Source organism: Ixodes scapularis, unplaced genomic scaffold (assembly GCF_016920785.2).
Source record: "Ixodes scapularis isolate PalLabHiFi unplaced genomic scaffold, ASM1692078v2 PGA_scaffold5__190_contigs__length_132052651, whole genome shotgun sequence".
Taxonomy (NCBI): Eukaryota; Metazoa; Arthropoda; class Arachnida; order Ixodida; family Ixodidae; genus Ixodes; species Ixodes scapularis.
The window spans coordinates 108,117,357-108,123,356 of record NW_024609880.1 but is presented as its reverse complement, the minus strand read 5'-3'; positions in this window follow the sequence as shown (position 1 = coordinate 108,123,356).

Here is a 6,000-nt window from a genome sequence, read left to right as displayed (position 1 = left end):
TTCCAGTGAGAAGCCCTCCCCACTCTCCTGCAGCCGCCTTTCGATTCCTGTTATGTACTGCATAAACAGCAGCGGCGACAGATGGCGGTCCTGTTTCAAGCCTTTAGGGCTGCCAAAAGGGTGGCATGGACCCGTCAGGCATTTATGGCTTTAGTCATGTCCCCTGAGACATCTCTTTACAGTTACGGCTTAAATAGAGGTATAAACAAACAAACAAACAAGGTCACTGGATGTGTTGTCTCCTGCTGCCACTGTGCCACCACCGCCGTCCCTCTGTACACTTCTCTCAAGAGGTCTATCCACTCACTGCTGAGTCCCCGCTCTGCCAACTGCGTGCACAGTTTTCGATGTTCCACCGTGTCGTAAGCCTTGCTGACATTGAGAAAACAGAGGTAACAGGGGCGGTTCTCCTGCTTGGCGATCTCGATAGCCTGAGTCAGCACAAGTAGATTGTCCTCTATACTTTGTCTCATCCTACGATGGACTAAAGGCCAAAGCCACGGGCCGCCAGGTCCAATCACGTTCTACGCTAAACTATGACATGCCTACCTTTGATTAGGGGGGGGACGAATAATGCTCCAAACCCAAAAACGCTGCATCATTTCTCTAGCTTCGACGCTGCAAACAGTCTGTCCGCCCATCCCCAGCGGTGATCTGCGATGCGGGCAATGATCCGTGCATCAAGGCGCAATACCACGCATTTCTAAGTGGCTCGTGATTGGATCTGGCGGTCCGTAGCTTTTGCTCTTAGTCCATCGTAGGGTGAGACGAAGTATAGGCGTCTTCCCATCGAAAGCCATTCTGCAGCTCGCCCAGGATCGCCTCTGTCTCTGCCCATGCCTAGTTTCGGATTCTTATCAAACTGCATCTTTCCGGCAGCTGTCCTGCCCTCCGACGGCTGAAGCGTGGAACCAATGCCAGCCCAAAAGTCAAAGCTCAATCTTGCAATGTCATGCTATTCCGAACAGCGAGACGTTCCTTACCGCCTGGCCACGCGCGCGGGCTACACTTCTTTGTTTTTTTAGGAGAGAGGGAAGGGAAGCGGGAGGGCGGGCGGGCGAAGCCATACTTCGTTTCACCTTATGTCCGAGCGCGGACGATGATATGAGCCAAAGGGCCAATGAAACAGCGCAAAAAGCGCAACGTCATGGCGTGCTCTCCGCGCTTCATAGGAATAGCCGGCGGAGGAGCACGCACAGAGAGACGGCGAATACCGGCTAGTCCTATCAACTGCAGGGAACACGCCATGACGTTGTGCCTCTTTCGCTGTTTGATTGGCCCTTCGGCTCATAACATCAGCCGCGCTCGGCCCGAAGCTGAAACGAAGTATAGCGAATTGTCTAGCCTTGGTTCCGCGCTTCAGCCGTCGGAGGGCAGGACAGCTGCCGCCAAAATGCGCTTGGATAAGAATCCGAAACCAGAGTACGTCAGAATTGAAGGGTTTTTCAAAACATGGTAAAATGCTCGGCATGATTTATACTTGTCGAAAAACGGTTGATATAGGGTTTATTGATGATGCCCAGTAAGTTTCTAATTGAAACCATGGCCTTGAAATGGAGAAATAAAAAGTTATTTTCTAAAAAAACAAAATAAAAACTATTTTTTCCAAACGCTATTATTTTTCCTAAATAGGCTTTTGGGCAGACACCAACACGGCATGAACCTTTTTTTCTGTGCGATTCTTAGTTTTCGCGGGAGCGATTTGGCCTGAGTTCTCTGAAACACCCTGTATAAGCCGGAGAAGAAAGACACACAACGTTCCATAGAGTACAGCGTGTGACTACCCCCCCCCCCCCCTTCAAGAACAAATGTACAGCGTTGTTTTTTGTTGCAAAAATAAACTATGCATCGCCGGATGTTCATCCTGCGCCCAAATGAAACGCTAGAGGTACTAACCAGATAACAAAGTTCCGGCAGTAGCCGTTGTCTTGTTAAAAAGTTATAAGCGGTTTCCTGAAATTTTAATGGGAAAATTGCGCCCCTTACTGCCCCTTTTCGTTAACCGGCGCCATAGAGCTCCATGCATTCGAGAGCTCTGTCTGCCGCCATTTTCCCACTGAAAATTCCAAAATATCAGTTAAATCGTTTTGTATAACATAACGGTTGGTGGTGAAGCTTTAGCATCTGGTGCTGAACTCTTGCGCTACGTTTAGGTGAAGACTCAGCGTTGAACGATGGGTAGCTTGTTTTTGTAGTAAAAACATAAACAAGTAACTTTTTGGAGAGGGGGAGGGGCACCCTGTAGGCTTCCGCACGTAAAACATCTGCCACTTTATTGTTTGGCTATTGAAAAAAAATGTTGCAGCACTTGGATCAGAGAACAAATCAGTGACATTGCAATATTTATATATATATATATATTTTTATATACACTTTTTCAGCCAGCGTCTCATGGACGCTGCCATCTTGGAATCATGTGACGCGGCCGCCATAAGGTGGCTTCAACTCGTCGCTCCCCTCTACCCTACGCTCCTTGGCGAAGGCGTTGCATTCGTGTTTATCGTCGCGTTTCAACACGTTGCTCGCCTTATCGTGTAAAGTATTTATTGAAAAATCTCATTTGTATGAGAAATGTTTGTGTCCAACAAGCACATATAAATCATGCAAGATATATAAGAACATATAAGAACTATCGAAAAACTATAGAAGATATTTAAGAACAAATAAGAACCATATAAGAAGCTTATGAGAAACTTCTCATTCGCTTTTTTTTTATGGCCCATATATTTTATATGCTTTTTATATAGTTCTTTTATGGTTCCTATATGTTCTTATATATTTTGTAGGATTCATATATGTTTATTGGACACAAGGAATTTCCCAAACAAATGGATTTTTCACTAGGGGTGTAACCAGATCCTTACATTTACAACTTAATTTAATGCCATCATTATGTGTTCTACGACATCTGAAATTAATTTTGTAACACATTTTGAATGTTTCTTGGTCGGCGTGGCGGATACGTCTGCCAAGGGAGAAGGTACAGGAATCAGCGTCAGCCCTGGCGTACATTGAGCCCAATTATTTTTGACATCGAAACTTTGATCAGTTAAAGTGGCGGAATGTTCAAAATAAGTATAGCGCAATGTATAATTATAATCCCACATTTAAGATATTAAGGAATCTGACAAACATACTCAGTACGTGAATCTATCTGTTTTTTCCTGAATGCATAATGTTTTGCATTCCTAACAAATTGAAAGTATTTGTTTTGATTATATTGGACATATAAGACGGGTAAGAAACTTTTAACTCACATTTTATCTGATGTTTGGGATAATTATAACGTACACATCAGGTGATTTGTCTATTCACTATATTAAACCTAGCTGTGCAGGCACTCATAATTGATGTTGAAAAATAGCGCGAATAACACACGGTCAAAGAGAAGGGGGCACACAGGACGAAGCGCTGTTTGTCCGTGTGTTATTCGCGCTGTTTTTCAATATGTATTATTACCAACTAATGCAACTTTTCATTCCTGTATTCTTCATTGTTATTGCGATATAAACAGTTGCTTGATTTGTTTATTTATGATTTTATAAAAATTGTACACCATGCTCGGTCCAATATCTCCAGTCACTGAAGTGTTTTAACAGATTTGTTTAACATATTCAATTCAGTTAACTTCAGAAATATCAAAACAATTTTTCACAGGCAGCTTGAGAGTGCCTAGGGCTTGCATTATGTGATGCCGGAAACAAGCCATCGACATGGACATCACCTGAGTTCAGCGTTGTTTATCCCAGATCGCGTCAGTTTCAATGAATATCGGTCCACACAAGCTTATGAAGCGGTGCCAAACATTCAACCTCAGCCAAACATACAGGAGGGCACTTCTCTGAAGCCCTTTAATTTGATTTTTCAAATATTAAGTAAATGCAAAATTTTATACTCCACCTATGGGCCCGTCACTTATCTCTCATATGCTGAATACGTTGTAATCAAATCTTAGTAAAACAAATAGTTTATTTTCTAACGCCAACGTTGTGAAATGCTGTTAATAAGTACCTCAGTAGGGCCAACAGCTAAAGAAATTTCCCATCCGACCTACGGATGCCTATTGAAATATTTCTCAAATACTTGTATGCTAAAAAAATAATTAAAAAACAGCCCATATATATATATATTGTTAGAGGCCGACGAAGAGGAGGACGGGGAGTAGAATGGTGCCCTAGAGAACGTTAAGTGGCATTCCGTCAGCCGGAACTGAAGTTGATTCCAGTGAGCCTGTAACATTTTGGTGGCAGCGGTCGGATCACTTCTAAACTTCGATGGCGAATCCAGTGCACGTTACGTCCCACTCCGGCAACACTTCGCAGCGAGCAGCTGAAAATGACTTCTCCATGAGCGTTCCAACGCAGCTACAACGCCTTCAAACTGGTTTGAATGTTCTTCCGAGTGACATCAATGGGCCACAAAGGGACGCTTTGGGGATTTCTGTAGATGACCTCAACACCTGTCCATCGGCTCTGGATGAAGGTTAGATCGTTTCAACAGTTAGCCCCTTGACGAATGTGAACCGAGGTACCCGTGCAAGGACTAATCTGTCACTGAAGTTAAAACCCTTCGACGGCAGCGTACCAGTTCACCTTTATCTGTACCAGGCTGAAATTATTGCACAAGCCAACGGCTGGACGGAAGACGACAAAGTTCACGCGCTCGTCTCCCAGTTGCAAGGACCAGCTCTAGATGTGCTTTACCAATTCGATGGTATTCCCCTATCATTCCCGTCTCTACGTGAAGCACTGGAGCGACGTTTTGGAGATAGACATCTCCAACAAGTGCACAGCTCGGAGTTAAGTTTACGCCGTCAGCGCCCTCACGAAACCCTCCAGGAGCTGGCAGCCGACATCCAGCGATTGATTTGGCAAGGCACATCCTGGAGCCCCAACAGACGCAAAGAATAAGATTGGCACCTCCGATTTTGTAAGCAAGCGCAATAGCTGATCCAGAAGTTCAAGTATTTGTACGTCTTTCACGACCTACAAACGTTAAAGATGCCCTGGATCAAGCGCTAAAAGCGGCAACTGCTCAAAGGGCCACAGAGTTTGTGCAGAGGGCTAGGCATCTACAAGAGCCACCATCACCACTTTTTGCCTTATCTCGGCGCCCAAAAGGCGGCATGGTAGTAGGAAATACAATCCTACACAACAACCAGCCCGGTCTAAGGCCACTGATCAAGCTTCCAAGGTTAACGGTGAAACGGGCACGGTGCTTTCTTCAGTAACTCCCCTAAAACTTTCTCTGACATCAGTGGCAAGTAACCAATCGTCGGTTCCAAAATTTACTGTTTGGATCGAATGTATTGGATACCAAGATGCTCTTCTTGACACTGGAGCAGCAGTGAACGTTCTGGCATCATCCCTGGTTCCAGCAGACGCACGTCTTCGTCCGACGTCACTTGGATTGTTCACTGTGAACGGTACTGCAATTCACACTCTGGGTATCCTCACTTTGCAAGTGAAAACAGTTGAGAGTACATCACCAGTGGAGTTCGTGGTGCTCGAGAACTCTGTTTGCCCGGTAGTGCTTGGCTACGAGTGGTGTCGTAAGAATAACTTTCTTAATAATGAGTTTCCGGATTCAAGAGTCAACAGAATCGCAACATCGACAATTGACCACAGTAAGTTCTTATCAAGGCACAAGCTACATCTTGGCGCCGCTCGAGTTATCTTCAACGTATGGAATGTCACCACTGCACTTCTGAGAGATTTGCTAGACCACGCCCAGAAAGTGCTTCGAGCTTTGCTTGGCACCGACACAGCAAGTATCACACCTGTGACAAGCAGCGTCTACGTGTGCAAAACGGTCACCATACCCCCGAGCTCTGCTGCGTGGGTTCCGGTGAATACGCCCGACCAGAGCTTCAGCGGCGACGTCATCTACGAACCTCTCCTTCAAGCTAAACCTGGACACGAGTTTGTCTCCCCCCACACTTTGGCATCTTCTCTGCGGGGAAACTTCGTCATCTTGGCTGTAAATATTGGATTGAACGAC